Source organism: Podarcis pityusensis (genome assembly GCF_964106645.2).
Source record: "Podarcis pityusensis genome assembly, chromosome: 3".
Lineage (NCBI taxonomy): Eukaryota > Metazoa > Chordata > Lepidosauria > Squamata > Lacertidae > Podarcis > Podarcis pityusensis.
Window position 1 is genome coordinate 115,423,467 of NC_138026.1, and position 17,073 is coordinate 115,440,539.

Consider the following 17,073-nt stretch of genomic DNA (forward strand, 5'->3'; position numbering starts at 1 on the left):
CAGTTCATTCACAACTCAAGGCACCAGTGTAATACATTCACTGTTTCTCCTCAGGTGCAATAAACGTTGTTAGGCTATGGGCAACCTTCACAAGAGGCTTCTTGTTGAGAAGGCCAGGTGATGTCCTGTCCAGACTGGACATCTAAATGTACTGCAACCATGTTGTGGAAGACATGAATCTTTTAAATCGTTGAAATAATTGGAAAATATATCACAACGTGCCTCCAGGGCTTCACCCCTTGGAGGCCCAACAATAGCACTTGTCACCATTGGGACCTTGGCCAGTTGTGGCATTGCACAACAGCTTTTGCCTAGCCTGCCAAAGATCACCGAATAGTGTGACCAAATTCCCTAAGTTCCATTGCAGCCAAATACTCCCACAGCCCAGTCCAGCTGTTAGGGACAATCTCCTACTGTACCCCAATAACCCTCTGGTTGTACTTATGGCTTCTTGGAAATTTCATCCACCTTAAAAATAAACAAAAACCTTTTGTGTTGCCTCCCTCTTGTTGCAATGCAGATTTGCTCTCTCACTAGTACCATTAACTACTTGTGAGTCGGGTTGAAGAAAGAATCCAGAAAGTTTATTTACTGCAGTAAAGTGTTTCAGCGGGATTGCTCCACAAAGGCTGGAACACCACCCCAAAGCAAGTGTGTGTGTGTTACCGACAGGTATATTCCACAAAGCATTAAGATTTCCTTCAATCATGTGCATCATCACCTCATTCCAGGAAGTATACAAGATGTCGTTAGCAAGAATTTATTTAGTTACATTTCATTTTAGTGCGCCTGCGCTTCTAGCATAAGCATATTCGTATTCAGGTCGTATTCATTTGCTGACATCACTCAACATTTACTGTGCATAAGCATAACCTTCGCATGGATACATTTTGTAGCAAAAGCTCTTGTGCTTTGTATTGTGTATGCTGTGACCCTGCATGTTACATGTATAGTTGTGTGTATGGCTATTGTGTTTTTGCGTTAAGCGTTTTAGCTCTTCTCTTCCCATGGTGGGGGCTACTTGCAAAGTGACATGCTTTCTCAGCAGTTTCTTTAAAGGGATAGGCTACTTTGTCTTTAGTTTCCCATTCCAAAAGTATACCATATGCCTTTTCAATAATTTAGAATTATCATCTATAATATCCCTTTTGAATTTGGAAACCGTGTAAGTAAATCCTCTCTTATTGTCCTCTATAAAGATTTCATTTTGTTGCCTGTGATTCAACCAACCCTTTATCTCATCATAATCTTTAAGTTTTTCCTTTCCTTCTTGATCAGTTAATTGATCTCTATATGTTGGTCATATTCCTTTCTTTGTTGACACTTTGGATGATAATGCTTCAATAGGTGATAGCCCCCACTGGGTTCTAATTTCCAATACAGTGGTACCTCAGTTTACATACACTTCAGGTTACAGACTCCGCTAACCCAGCAATATTACCTTGGGTTAAGAACTTTGCTTCAGGATGACAACAGAAATCATGCTCTGGTGGCGCGGCAGCAGCGGGAGGACCCATTAGCTAAAGTGGTGCTTCAGGTTAAGAACAGTTTCAGGTTAAGAAAGGACCTCCGGAACGAATTAAGTACTTAATCCGAGGTACCACTGTAAATCTTTATATTTTCCCATCCTTTATGTACTTTTGCTTTTCCATACCATCCTTATACAGTGGAGTCTCGGGTAATCTTGCCTCCAGCTTATGTCACCCTCGGCTTGAAACCAGAGCAAACCCAAAGTACTGGAATGTGTTACTTCTGGGTGCATGCCGTTCGCACATGCGTAGAAGCACTAAATTGTGTGTGTGCATGCGCAGAAGGGCTAAATCGCGCCACACGTGTGCGCAGACGCGACACTTGGGTTGCGTCGTTTTCAGGTTAAAGTCGGGCCTCTGAAACGGTTCCCCGCAGTAACCTGAGGTTCCAGTGTATATCACCAAAGCTTTGGTAAAAGATGGCTTCCTTTTTCTGATGTGCCTAGCATTTGGTTCAATAGTTTAGCCAAGCCTTTGTTGCCCCTCAAGCATTTTCTGCAGGGGAAACCTCCCCTTCTTGCTAGTGCTTTGACTTCCTGCTTTGACTTCCTGCACTGTCTCTAGAGCTTGCAGCACAAAGTAGATGGCATACAGAAAGATATCCCAGATGAAATCCAGGAGAATCTTTATATCTCAGCAGACCTTTTGGAAAAGATACCCTACTGGCTAACCAATCTGATGTGCCTAATATTCAGAAGATTAGCCAAGCCTTTGCTGAAACTCAACAACTTTCTGTAAAGGAAATCTCCAGTTTCTTCCAATGCTTTGACCTCCCAGTTTTAATAAAATAATAATAATAATAATAATAATAATAATAATAATAATAATAATAACAACAACAACAAAAAACTGTTGTGCCAATGATTTACTGTGTCATTTTTCATAAATGCAATCAGGAAGGTAGTGGTGGTTTCTTTCTTTCTTTACTCTCTGGAAGGGTTGGGAAAAACCACTAAATTGCTTGTGTGCCCGGGACTTCTTCCCTTCACTCCTTACAACTGTATTTCCCCCATTTCCCCCAAGTAACTAGAAACAGAACAATAGCAAGAATATTAAAAGAACATAACAAATAGATTGTGCATGAATAGATACATTATCAGTCCCATGCTTTCAACCCTGTGCGAACCAGGCAATTCCTTGCAGGAACAACTGCTGGGGAATGGAGGTAGTAGCCGGTATAGCTATATATAACCCACCCATCTGGCTGGGTTGCCCCAGCCACTCTGGGCAGATTCCAAAATATATGAAAACATAATAAAACATTAAATATTGAAAAACTTCCCTATACAGGGCTGCCATCAGATGACCTGAGGTTCGGATAACTCCATACCCTCCAACAGGGGTGCCAAGTTGAATAAAATATTGTGGGGGCCCAGGTAAGCTCTGCCCCACATAAACGATCATATGATACAGTGTACACAGAACATTTGAATGGGAATGATCATCAACTTTGGGGGGGGGGTCACCCCCTCAAATATTTTATTGTGGGGGCCAAAGTCCCATCAGTCCCTAGGAGTTGACTCCCATGCCCTACAGCATTTCTCTGATGAAAATACAGTAGATACATTCTAAGGAAAAATGGGACATTCTGTTATCGAATAAGAAATTGGGACAGCTTCTTAAAATCTGAGACTGTCCCTGGAAAGTAGGGACACTTGGAGGGTCTACAATATTTGTGGGAAGGAGGTTGTGCCCCCTCAGTGTTGAGGGGAGGAGGAAGCTAAGCACGGAGCCGAACATGACCTAACTTCAGTGACCAGCTCCTCCAGAGCCCTTGACCTCCTACCCGACAGTGTGATGTCTCATGCATAAGTCGCATGCCAGGCCCTCTCAATCTTGGGGGCCACTTGGTGCCTCTAATGTGGGCCTGTCAGCCTTCCTAGTTGTGGTCATATTATTCCACTCAACTGTAGTGAAAATGCGGGAGACAATTGTATTTCGAGGAGTTAGGTGGCATGTCCCTTTCCCTTTGTTATGTACTGAGTTGAATAGGATCCAAAATGCAGCAGTCTGATTGGTCCTAGAACAATAGCATCCAAAATGCAGCAGTATGATTGGTCTTAGAACAATAGGATTCAGAATGCAGCAGTATGATTGGTCCTAGAACAATGCAGCAGTATGATTGGTCTGCAGGAGCCACCCAACCCAGCTCCAGATGGAAGTGAATCCACAACCTGATTGGCCTACAGGAGAATTCCGGAATTAGCCAATCACGTGCAGCCCATTGTGTAAATAATGTATATAAAGCAGATACTTTGGGGGAACATTCATTCCTCCTCACCACTATGAGCTGAATAAAGAGCATGAAATCCACTCTTGACTCCGAGTATATGTCACCCTTTAACATCCCCAGTTGGATTCTTGTGTTTCACACACCTGTCGGGAGTTTATTGGGTTCTTCTGTGTTGCAAGTGCTGGCTGGATGCCAGATGCAGGTAGTGGGAGACACTCAGCCACTCTGTATTAATCATGAGTAATGCCAGGTGCACATGATTACATCAATGCAGGCTATAAAAGCCATAGGTGGGAAGGGCCTGGTGAGCTTCCGCCCAGATCAAAGGACCTGATGCTGGGAGACCGATGGTCGGGGTCTTTCTCCTGCTGCTCTACCTGGGGATCCGGGCAGCTGAAGGGGAGACTGGGTGGCCCTTGTCGGGTATGTTTTGTGTTGTGCTTTGTATGTATGTTTGTTTGTTAATAAAACTGTTTTGGTTCCCCTTCCACCTCCTCATTCCTTTTGTTCTGATATTCTTGGAAAGAACTGCCGCATTTGGCAGCACATCAACCAAATAGATTTTACAACCCACTGAATCCTGAAGAGTCCATCATGAATCCCTGTAAATAGTTGGGCATTCAGCCTTCCAGAACTCTCACCAGAGCATTCTGCTTCACTAATCTGCTTTTGCTGCTCAACTTGAGATCGAGTCAAGCTTCAACAATGCAATTGCGCTGGCTCTTCATGGTTGCCCTTCTGTTTTCTGGGATGATCATGTTTTCTGAAGGTAAAACATACATTGAAATTAAAAACATCTGGACATAAACGACCAAACAAAAAAATGGGGTTGGAAGTCATGTAGTACCACCGGTCCCATCCATGAGGTGGACTGAGGTAGGTGCCTCAGGTGGCATAATTCAAGTAGCCCTTCTGTGGATGGAAGAACCATGTTTCCACCCTTGAGGATGTTTCCTCTAAGATAATACATATTAGTACATCATATACAGTTAGTGCATGCATGCTGACTCTGAATTTGCTTACAAGCAAATTTATTGAAATTCAATCAGTTATTCTTCTAAAAATCACACAGTGAATTAATTTCTTCAATTGGGTGACAATCATAACTAAAATAAATATGAAAAATAAGGAAAATACTTTAGTCAACTAAGAATAAGCGACTCCTGTGCACCAGGTATCAGGGTCCGTTTTTGGTGACAGCCCAATTTAAAATAAATGTGAAAAAACAGGAAAATGATTTACATCAATAAATCTCTCCATGCTATTGCACTCTGTACATTTTCTCTTTAAATCACCCCTCTCTCTTTGCTGATCAGACTGCCTTGCAAGTCAGTATCTCATTCTCCTTATTTGTCTAAATTTATTGCCATTTTCCCCTCTTATAGGCGCTTTCGGAAAGAATTGTAATCAACTGGGAGGCATTTGCATTAATCCCGCCTTCTCCTTAAAAATTTGCCTCCCAAAAAGCCATACATATAACGACTGCGCCGTTCAAAAACTGTGCTGCAAGTAAAAATGATGTGCAGCTCCAGGCCAGTGCATGGTTCTTATCCTCGACTACCTGAAAAAAGAGATGGATCTTCAGTCGGGGAAGCCAAGAAATCTTATTTCTGCTCAACACAGATGAAGCAGCATATTCTACTCATTAAAAACATGTCAAAATGCAGGTGTGAAATTCATTTTTAAAATATGTGTTGCAAGATTTGACTGCATCCCAATTACAATATAGAATATTCCAGAGGTTTGCTGCTCAGGTTTGAGCTTTCTCAAAATGCAGGTGACAATTGTTGTGGTCGAGAGGCTTCCAACTGCATTTTGGATTACCTGTTTTAGCAAAATAATTTTCAAAGGCACCTATGAGCAACACACTACTGTAGTCCAATTTGGAGAATATGAGAGTGTGAATGATCATGGCCAGTGTTTTGTTTGAGACGGGATCATGGCTGAAAGATTGTCCCCAACCACCTGATGTCACTTATATCCCCAGTGACACAGCTGGATCCAAGAGACCCCTTGAGCTGGTCTGAGAGGTTTAACCATATCCAGACATGAACTCCATGACCTTGGCTAGATGAGTACTGAGAGAAGTGCAAAAAAGGATCAAAAACTTCTGAGCACCAGAATTGCATGGAACTCATGGTCCTTCCATGCACACAAAACCACTCCTGTTTAATCAAACAAGTCAAATATATTTATTGCACCAGTATCACTTAGGAGTCCGAATCCCTGGTCAATCTCCTGCAAAGCATCCAGATCCAGTAGATCCATCCTATCTTCTCCCCTCCTGCTGCTCAGTATCTCCATCTTCACCAGACTGAGTTCCAATTTAAACCCTTATCCATTTCATTCACAATTCAAGGCACCAGCGTAGCACATTCACTATTTCTCCTCAGTTGAAATGAGCGTTGTCAGGTTATGGGCAACCTTCACCAGAAGCTTCTTGTTGAGAAGGCCAGGTGATGCCCTGTCCAGACTGGACATCTAAATGTACTGAATCCATGTTGTGGAAGACATGAACCCTTTAAATCCTTGAAATAATTGGAAAATATACCACATGCTTCCAGGGCTTCACATGGTCAGGCACCCCTTGTAGGCTCAATAATAGCAGTTGGCACCTTGGTTAGTTGTGGCATGGGACAACAGCTTTTGCCTAGCCCAACAAAGATCACTGAATAGCATGACCAAATTCCCTAATCTCCATTGCAGCCAAATACTCCCACAACCCAGTCCAGTTATTTGGGACAATCGCCCACTGTACCCCAATGTAGCTCTGGTTGTACTTATGACTTCTTGGAATGTTCATCCCCTTAAAACACCCCCCTACACACATTTGTGTTGCTCCTCTTTTGTTGCAATGCAGATCTGCTCTCTCACTAGTACCATTAACTACTTGTGAGTCGGGTTGAAGAAGGAATCCAGAAAGTTTATTTACTGCAGTAAAGTGTTTCAGCGGGATTGCTCCACAAAGGCTGGAACCCCACCCCAGTGTTGGGAATTCCATTCCACCCCTTGCTGCAGATAGGTGGGATTGTTACATGTCACATGTCTGTTTACATTCCAGCACGGATTGCTGGAGTCCCGTGAGCGGAACATCCGCTCTGTATTGCTTTTCTTTTCTCTCTCTCCAAGAACGATGACTAAGAGAGAGGCCGTGTTTTCTTTGTCCTGATTTATGTATAATAAATGCATAGTTTAGTATAGCATCCATGCCTCAAGCCTGATCTGTTGTGTGTTTACTCTGCTGAGTAATGAGTGCTCTTGCATGCACAGCAGCCTGAGTCGCAGGCACATGTCGGAGGAGGATGACTGATGCATCTCTGCAGCGGCAAAGCTGAGAAGGGAGACGCTCCAGCTGGGGCCAAACCAGCTGGCTTTCCATCCCAGGTTCCAACACCCAGAGCCGGGGGGGGGGGGTTATTCCACAATGCATTAAGATTCCCTCCATTCATATGCATCATTAGCTCATTCCAGGAAGTATACAAGCTGTCATTAGCCAGAACTTATTTAGTTACATTTCATTTAAGTGCACCTGTACTTCTAGCATAAGCATATTAATATTCAGATTGGTTCATTTGTTGACAAAACTCAACATCTACTGTGCATAAGCATAACCTTCGCATGGATACATTTTGTAGCAAAAGCTCTTGTGCTTTGAATTCGTGTGCTTTCAACCTGCGTGTATAGCTGTGTGTATGGCTGATTCTGTTCTTGTGATAAGCTTTTTAGGTCCTCTCTTCCCATGGTGGGGGCTACTTGGAAAGTAAAATGCTTTCTCAGCAGTTTCTTAAAGTGATAGGCTACTATATGTTCCTTTTAACAGTCACACTCAGGGGTGCTATTATTACATTTTGGGGGCCCTTGCCCCCCATTTCAAGCTACAGTTGCAGGGGGTGGGGTTTCCCCCGTAACTGTCAGCTTGAAAAACCTGGGACACTAGGTGATACAGCACAAATAATTGCCTCGTTAGCAACTCTATTTTTGCCCAGAGGGGTATAAATGCCGTTGCCCTATTCGGATTGGAGCTGCTGTCCGGTGTGCTTGGGGATTTGGAGGGTGAGGCCAAGGTAATTAAACTCTTTCATCCTCTAGGAGCAAAATCTTTCCACCTCCCTGTATCCTGAGCCTTTTTAAAGCAACCCACGTGGCCACCAGAACACTGCTTGGATGGGGTGATGGTGCCCCTATGGATTAGCACAATGTGGTGGGCGTCCCCTCCCATTCTCTTACACCTGACGACTCCTCAAGCTTCCCCTTCTGCATAGAACAACTAGCTTCTGGTGTGGTTGGGACGTCTCGTTGCCCGTGTCCTGACCCACTCCAGGGTGGGTCCAGACTCAGGGGTTCCACTGGTGAAGTTTTAACCTTAATCAGAGTCCTTAGCACATGTCCAGGTGCCTTCAGACCTTCTTATGCATCCGCCACTAACTGAAGTAGCTCAGGCAGGGAATCCTTGGTGCAGCGGGGAGGTCGTTACACCAAAAGGAATCCTGTACTGCCCCTATTACCCAACTTCCAGAACATGCACTCAGAAAACTGTGTCTTCCCAATAGGATCCTGGTGCAAGCTAATGACTTCCTAAAAATCACTGCAAATCCCCCCCCCCCCGCCCACAAGGTCTGGGTTGCTAAGAGAAACCTGGTGGACAAGAAGCAGCCTTTGACATGCCCATCTGCTTCATCCAACTCTGCTTCATCCAACTAAGTCTCTGTTACACATGCCAGGTCAAGTCCTCCATCCATGATAAAGTCATGGATGGCAGTGATCTTATGAGTAATTGACCTGGCATTGCACATCAGCACCTTCAGGTCATGTGGGTCTCCCTTGCTGATTCCAGTATCCATCCTGTCAAGACCAGACCCGGAGGCAGGGATAGTCCTCAAAGAGCGACTAAATAATGCTTCCTCGGTAATGACATGGTCTGGTCTTAGTGTAACTCCTCCTCCTACCCATGATCACTGAGATCGGGTGTCCCAGTGTATCCCCCCCCCCCCATGGAACCTGCCCCAGCCATTCTGTTGGCTGGGTCCCACTCCCAGGCAGCCCTGACCCCGCCCTTTAAAAGCAAAATACAACCCACACAAAAAACCAATAAAACAATAGAAACAAAAAATTATAATAAAAAGTTACAGTCATACTAAAATTAAACAAATCCCTAACCCCAACTCCAACATTTATCCCACCCCAAAACTAAAAAAGAGTAAAAGAATAATTTAAAAACATTTTTTTTAAAGAACCCTCTCTGTTGTTCAGAGGCCTGTCAGGTCCTGCCCTGGGCCAGGTGGAGAGAGGCAGGAATGGGGCCCCCAGGGAAGGCCAGATGTTGCCCTGTCCAGATGGGATATCTAAACCTATTGCATCCATGTTGAGGAGGATATGAACCTTTTAAATCCTTGAAATAATTGGAAAATATATCACAACATGCTTCCAGGGCTTCACATGGTCAGGCAGCCCTTGGTGGCCCAACAATAGCAGTTGTCATAATTGGGACCTTGGCCAATTGTGACATGGCACTACTGCTGCTTGCTACCACCACTGTTTAAGTCACTTGCTCACCCTGTTTACACCACAGTGGTGCTTGCTATGGGAGCTGAGCTAATGCTTTGCTCCCCTGGCTGCTGGGCCACCACTTTAGACGGAAAGCCACTAGATTCACAGCAGATGGGTGCTGCGTTGCAGATCACAGGCACTCTCTGTGCCTCAGCTCTTGCAGACAATGGTGCTATACTGCAGCAGAGAGTCAGAGCTGAGCTCTAGTTTCATTCAATAGCTGTCAAGAGTGACCTGGCAGTAATTTGCACCATTCAAAGTTGGAGTTAACCCTTTATCAGGAAAAACATGATCTGTGCAGACTTCGCTGAGTGTCAGCCTTAAGGAGAACAGCAGTAGGTCTTGTCCCATGGGCTTTTTTGTTTTTAAAAAACACAATTTTTAACTGGTTTTTAAACGAACACAAATACAACGACCATTAAACAATTTGCACTTACCTTGTTTAAATCCCCACGACTTTCCCCCTAGCAATTGGGTACTGCCCCTGCATGCCACCAATATGATGGGAAATATTACATTACATTATTATATCACACCTTACAAGAAGAAGAAGAGTTTGGATTTGATATCCCACTTTATCACTACCCGAAGGAGTCTCAAAGCGGCTAACATTCTCCTTTCCCTTGCTCCCCCACAACAGACACTCTGTGAGGTGAGTGGGGCTGAGAGACTTCAGAGAAGTGTGACTAGCCCAGGTCACCCAGCAGCTGCATGTGGAGGAGCCGAGACGCGAACCCGGTTCCCCAGATTACGAGTCTACTGCTCTTAACCACAACACAACACTGGCTCTCATGACATATGTCAGAGATGTTCACTTTCTGACAGATGGAATGGAATCCGAAGGGGAGGGGGGAGAGCCAGAGCTGACAGATAAAGAAGAACCCGAATTGGAGTGGGAAGAGCCAGAGAGAAGTCAGAATCTGACTCCTTTACACAGTGACAGTGAGATAAACTTATCTTGCTCAGGAATACAGGCTAGCGATTCAGAAAGTAACGGCTGAAAGAACAGGATGTCAAAGAGAAGCAGGAAGGGCTGGTAGAACTAGATTCCACAAAAGCCGCAGATTGAATGGTTTAGCCAAAAAGTGAATGACAGGAAAAAGGAGGGGGAAGAGGCGGGGAGTACCTTGCTTCCACTGGAAAAAGAGGCTAGATCCGGCAACTGACTCCAAAAGTGATGAATGAGTTAATGAAGCTCAGACTGCTGAGCCCATTAATTGCTGAATAAATCTGAAGTAATAAAACTGTCAGAGACTGTGTCTTGTGTGGGAGAGCCTACCAACCTGACTGCATACATGGTTCCCTTGACCTTTCAAAAATTTTCCTCACCCTGTGAGGTTGGTTAGGCTATGACTGTCCCAAGGTCAATGAATGTTTATTGTTACAGCAAAACAGCCAGCATAAGGTCCGTATAGTTAAAGATATGGTTTTCCCAGTAGTGATGTATGGAAGTGAGAGCTGGACCATCAAGAAGGCTGATTGCCAAAGAATTGATGCTTTTGAGTTATGGAGGAGACTCTTGACAGTCCCATGAACTGCAAGAAGATCAAACCTCTCCATTCTGAAGGAAATCAGCCCTGAGTGCTCAGTGGAAGGACAGATCGTGAAGCTGAGGCTCCAATACTTTGGCCACCTCATGAGAAGAGAAGACTCCCTGGAAAAGACCCTGATGTTGGGAAAGATGGAGGGCACAAGGAGAAGGGGACGACAGAGGACGAGATGGTCGGACAGTGTTCTCAAAGCTACCAGCATGAGTTTGACCAAACTGCGGGAGGCAGTGGAAGACAGAAGTGCCTGGGGTGCTCTGGTCCATGGGGTCACGAAGAGTCGGACATGACTAAATGACTAAACAACAACAACAACAAAACAGCCAGCATACTAAAACCAAAATGTATGCATAATTATTTACATAAACAATCAATATGGAATTTAACAATCAATATTACTAATTAAGTGGACTTGAAATACACGTCCAAGGGAATAAAAACACAATTAAAAGTTTAAATGAACAAGAAAATTTATTATTATGAGTTATGACGGTTTGTACAGCTGTACAATCTTTTGCTTTCTTTGACTAATGGCTATTGCACAAAATCTAGCTACATTTCTAGTAACATATGAATTCCAAACAGACAAGAGGTAATTTAAATAGTAAGGTAAAGGTAAAGGGACCCTGACCATTAGGTCCAGTCATGACCGACCCTGGGGTTGCGGTGCTCATTTCACTTTATTGGCCAAGGGAGCTAGTGTACAGCTTCCGGGTCATGTGGCCAGCATGACTAAGCCACTTCTGGTGAACCAGAGCAGCACACGGAAACGCCATTTACCTTCCTGCCGGAGCGGTACCTATTTATCTACTTGCACTTTGACGTGCTTTTGAACTGCTAGGTTGGCAGGAGCAGGGACCGAGCAATGGGAGCTCACCCTGTCGCGGGGATTCGAACCGCCGACCTTCTGATCGGCAAGTCCTAGGCTCTGTGGTTTAACCCACAGTGCCACCCGTGTATTCATCCATAAAAGCAGAGTTATGAGAGGGGCTCTGAGCTCTGAATAAAATCTACAGAATATGGCCCCCTGTTTCAATTTCACCATTCTTAATTGTCCCAACGTCACCGAGTGAGTTTCTTGGCTATGCCACTTTTTCTCAAATTGACAGGGGGACGGGGAGCATATCTTAAGTCAACTCTCAAGTAAAAAGGTGAAGGGTTTTGATGAGCTGAGTTCCTTCTAAATATGTATAACAGCATCCAGGTTTACCTGTACGGAAAGTAGTCTACTAAAGGAGGCTAAACCAGCCAATAGACTGTCAAAAATAATATATGTATAGAAACTTTTAAAACAATAGATGCTAATGAACTCTTGAGCATTGAGTAAATGTGCTTAATGCCATGACCTTTACTTTCTGTTCCTTGAATAGTATGGCTTCTTTAAGAATAACATGTAATGAATACAATAATTAATTGGGGGGGGGGGACGGCCTTCAGCTTGATGAATATTTTCTGTCATCATATGCCAAGTGGTTACGCATCAGTATATCATGAATTCTAATAAATAGGTGGGCAGTCAGTCTTCCAGAAGACACAGAAGTATCACCAGAGCATTCTGACTCTGAAGTCCACTCTTGCTGTTTGACGTGAGATTCAAGTCGAGGTTTAACCATGCCTTTGCGTTGGCTTCTCATGCTTGTCCTTTCTGTGTTGCTTCCCTTTTCTGGAGGTAAGATATGCACTGGAATTCAAATATTCAGACATAAATGACAGAACAATGAAATGGGGCTGGAAGGCATCTACTACCAGCATGGTTAGCTTGTGTTCTGTAGCTTTGTCTCCTTGCAGCCTGACATATTCTTAACAGAAAGGTTAGGAGTGATGGTTAAGGTGATGAGGATGGAGAATAGACTGTGTTTGCTTCCTTCCCACCAATGCCACCTGTTTGGGATTGGCCCCAGGTGTACTGCACCTGTAAGAATAGGTGACCCCATTTCAACAGGCATCATTTTTAAAATATGGTAGAATGTCCCTTTAAAAGCTGCAAATGGAAAGCAGTACATGTTCACTCTTGAGAAATGTCCCCTCAAAAATGATACACATCAGTGCATCATATCCAGGCAGATTATGAATCTTGCTTATGAACTATGCAAATTTATCAAAATACAATCAATTAATTATTACTCAAAAAACCCACTTTTAAAAAAATTGAGTGACATCTCTAATTAAAATAACTATGTAAAATATGGAAAGCAATTTACTGCATAAAATCTCTCTATGTTATCTCACTCTTTATCTTTCTCTCTTTCACCAGTACATTTTCTCTCTCCCTTCTCTCTGTTTCTCCCTCTCTTTCTGCCACTCTCCTTTTCATTTCCTTCTGTCACTCCTCCCTCTGGGCTAGATACACAGAATGAACTGGAATAAGGTAGCTTTTTAATGTGTTCATATGATTAGGTATTGTTGAACTGAGGGGGGAGGGGGAGAAATAATGATTCGCCTAAGCTCCAGAGGTGTTTGATCAGCCTGTCCTCCAAGTCACAATCTTATTCTCCTTATTCATCTGCCTAAATATGTTGTCATTTCCCTTTCTTCCAGGAGAATCTAAAGGAACTGCTTGTAAGACAATCGGAGGTAGCTGCATTCCTAAAAAAAACTGTCAGAAGATACATACTGATTCTGACTGCGGCAAGCGTGAGGTGTGCTGCCAGCTATAATGAGATTCAACTCCACGTTATTGCATGGTATATCTTAGCCTCAGTTTCTTGAAAAAAAGAGATGGATCTTCCATGGGAAAGCGAAGAGAGCTAAGTTGTGCTCATGTTAACACAGCGCTGTATTCCACTTAATAAATGTATGCCAAAAATACGAATTCGAAACTCATTTGCAGGTCACAAGGCACTGCCTATGGCCAGGTTTTTTACCTCTGCAAGGCAATGATAGTGATACACTGCAGGAGACAGTCCCGGCTGAGTCAGTGACCCCTCTGATTTCATTCACTGGCCTAAAACACAGAAAGAAAAGACGAGCCAGGAAGAATTATACTTGACATTTCTTTTCATAATATTTTTTCTCGGAGTCTGGGACCCTTCTGGCTGTTAGTCTGGTACATCAGCAGTGGTAATTGGTAGCCCCTGGATCTGGTGGGATGGGGTATGGCCAAGGTGGAGCCAAGTTGTTCTGGTTTTCTCCCAATTATCCTCTTTTGCAAAGCTCTAGCCACTAAAGCATGGCAGTTCTGTAAGTAAAGGTAAAGGTAGGTCCAGTCGTGACCGACTCTGGGGTTGCGGTGCTCATCTCACTTTATTGGCCGAGGAAGCTGGCATTTGTCCATAGACAGCTTCTGAGTCCTGTGGCCAGCATGACTAAGCTGCTTCTGGCGAACCAGAGCAGCGCACAGAAATGCCATTTACCTTCCCGCCAGAGTGGTACCTATTTATCTACTTGCACTTTGACGTGCTTTCTAACTGCTAGGTTGGCAGGAGCCAGGGACTGAGCAACGGGAGCTCACCCCGTCGTGGGGATTCGAACTGCCGACCTTCTTCTGATCGGCAAGTCCTAGGCTCTGTGGTTTAACCCACAGCGCCACCCGTGTCCCAGTTCTGTAAGTACTTAGCGCCTAATGAAACAGAAAAAGTATAACCTAGTTTTAGAAGGGGTCCCTGCCATTACAATTTTTAGTGTGGGTTACAATAACCATACAATACTAAGAAGTAACCCCACTAGATTCCACGAGGATGGCTTCTGGATAGGACAGGTTAGTCTTCATGGTATCTCACAGAACTTTTAACAAGCTTAAAATTCCTTACAGAAATAACTTGGGGCAAGAGCAGGGAGGAGGAAATTGGCAGGCAAACCCCAGGGAGAGCTCAATGATGAGAAGAGACCCAACACAGCTATACTAGGATCCTGGGACACCTCAATAGCTATCTGAAGAAAAGAGGAGGTTTTGGTGCTCTGACAGCACTCACAAGCTCTCAACAGGGAGAGATTTCATAATGAGAAGACACTGTCATAAGCTGACTCACAACCGTAGATGGAATAACACAGCAACAGATTTTTATATTTATTTGTTTGCTTGCTTTATTTCATACCTCCACCCTCAACACTAAGGTCCTTGGGTGAATTACAACAATTTAAAATATTGATGGGACCTGGTCGCCCAGAATGGCAGACAGGAGTCTTTCCAATATTTTCCTGGAGGCACTGGCGGAGGAAGAGGAGTGTGGGGGGAGCGCACCGTCCCCGGCAACACAATCCCGGTGGAGTGCCATTGAGGCTGCCCCCCCGCCCGTGCTGGGCGCCACGCCCCCGCAGACAGCATGCCATGTCCCCAGGACGCGTGCCATGCCCCTGCATATCCACCGGGATATGCGCTAGCCCCGCCTCCGCCTGCTCTCTGCCCCCCAGTGCTGGAGCATGAAGAAGAGAAGAAGAAGAGTTTGGATTTGATATCCCGCTTTATCACTGTCCGAAGGAGTCTCAAAGCGGCTAACATTCTCCTTTCCCTTCCTCCCCCACAACAAACATTCTGTGAGGTGAGTGGGGCTGAGAGACTTCAAAAGAAGTGTGACTAGCCCAAGGTCACCCAGCAGCTGCATGTGGAGGAGCAGGGAATCGAACCCGGTTCACCAGATTACGAGTCCACCGCTCTTAACCATTACACCGCACTGGTTCTCTGTCTGGAGGCATCCTGAACACTTCTACACCCAAGGCATGTGGGCCTGTATATGACAGCAGCCTCCTCAGGCTTCTGAGCTTCCCACTCAATTTCCATCCAAAAGGCATGAAACCAAATTTACCATCAACTGGATCCTGTAGATTTCATCAGGTTAATGTGCTGTTCAGCATTTCCTTGCTTTGGTACACTGTGTCTCCTTGTGGGGTAGCAGCCATGGAGCATAACAAACCAAAGCAGGAAATATTTTTTACAGTATGAATGACCTTTTAAAACAGGGGTTAGCAAGCTTTTTTCAGCAGGGGGTCGGTCCACTGTCCCTCAGACCTTGTGGGGGGCTGGGCTGTATTTTGAAGAAAAAATATATGAATGCATTCCTATGCCCCACAAATAACCCAGAGATGCATTTTAAATAAAAGCACACATTCTACTCATGTAAAAACACCAGGCAGGCCCCACAAACAACCCAGAGATGCATTTTAAATAAAAAGACACATTCTTTGTTGTTGTTTAGTCGTTTAGTTGTGTCCGACTCTTCGTGACCCCATGGAGCAGAGCACGCCAGGCACTCCTGTCTTTCACTGCCTCCCGCAGTTTGGTCAGACCCATGTTTGTAGCTTCGAGAACACTGTCCAACCATCTTGTCCTCTGTCGTTCCCTTCTCCTTGTGCCCTCAATCTTTCCTAACATCAGGGTCTTTTCCAGGGAGTCTTCTCTTCTCATGAGGTGGCCAAAGTATTGGAGCCTCAGCTTCAGGATCTGTCCTTCCAGTGAGCACTCAGGGCTAATTTCCTTAAGAATGGATGCGTTTGATCTTCTTGCAGTCCATGGGACTCTCAAGAGTCTCCTCCAGCACCATAATTCAAAAGCATCACTTCTTCGGCAATCAGCCTTCTTGATGGTCCAGCTCTCACTTCCATACATCACTACTGGGAAAACCATGGCTTTAACTATATGGACCTTTGTTGGCAAGGTGATGTCTCTGCTTTTTAAGATGCTGTCTAGGTTTGCCATCGCCTTTCTCCCAAGGAGCAGGCGTCTTTTAATTTCGTGACTGCTGTCACCATCTGCAGTGATCATGGAGCCCAAGAAAGTAAAATCTCTCACTGCCTCCATTTATTCCCTTTCTATTTGCCAGGAGGTGATGGGCCCTGTGGCCATGATCTTCGTTTTTTTGATGTTGAGCTTCAGACCATATTTTGCGCTTTCCTCTTTCACCCTCATTAAAAGGTTCTTTAATTCCTCCTCACTTTCTGCCATCAAGGTTGTGTCATCAGCATATCTGAGGTTGTTGATATTTCTTCCGGCGATCTTAATTCCGGCTTGGGATTCATCCAGCCCAGCCTTTCGCATGATGAATTCTGCATATAAGTTAAATAAGCAGGGAGACAATATACAGCCTTGCCGTACTCCTTTCCCAATTTTGAACCAGTCAGTTGTTCCATATCCAGTTCTAACTGTAGCTTCTTGTCCCACATAGAGATTTCTCAGGAGACAGATGAGGTGATCAGGCACTCCCATTTCTTTAAGAACTTGCCATAGTTTGCTGTGGTCGACACAGTCAAAGGCTTTTGCATAGTCAATGAAGCAGAAGTAGAT

At 44.5% G+C, this 17,073-nt stretch overlaps 1 long non-coding RNA gene across 1 annotated transcript; it reads right to left on the minus strand.

The window, feature by feature from the left end:
* Positions 1–2,407: 2,407 nt before the first annotated feature.
* On the minus strand, positions 2,408–10,572 carry LOC308473057. The gene is made up of 3 exons (XR_013983880.1): positions 10,436–10,572; positions 4,404–4,525; positions 2,408–2,555 (listed from the first exon to the last, which is right to left on the minus strand). It is a non-coding gene; the product is annotated as an uncharacterized lncRNA (long non-coding RNA).
* Between the last annotated feature and the right edge of the window lie 6,501 nt (positions 10,573–17,073).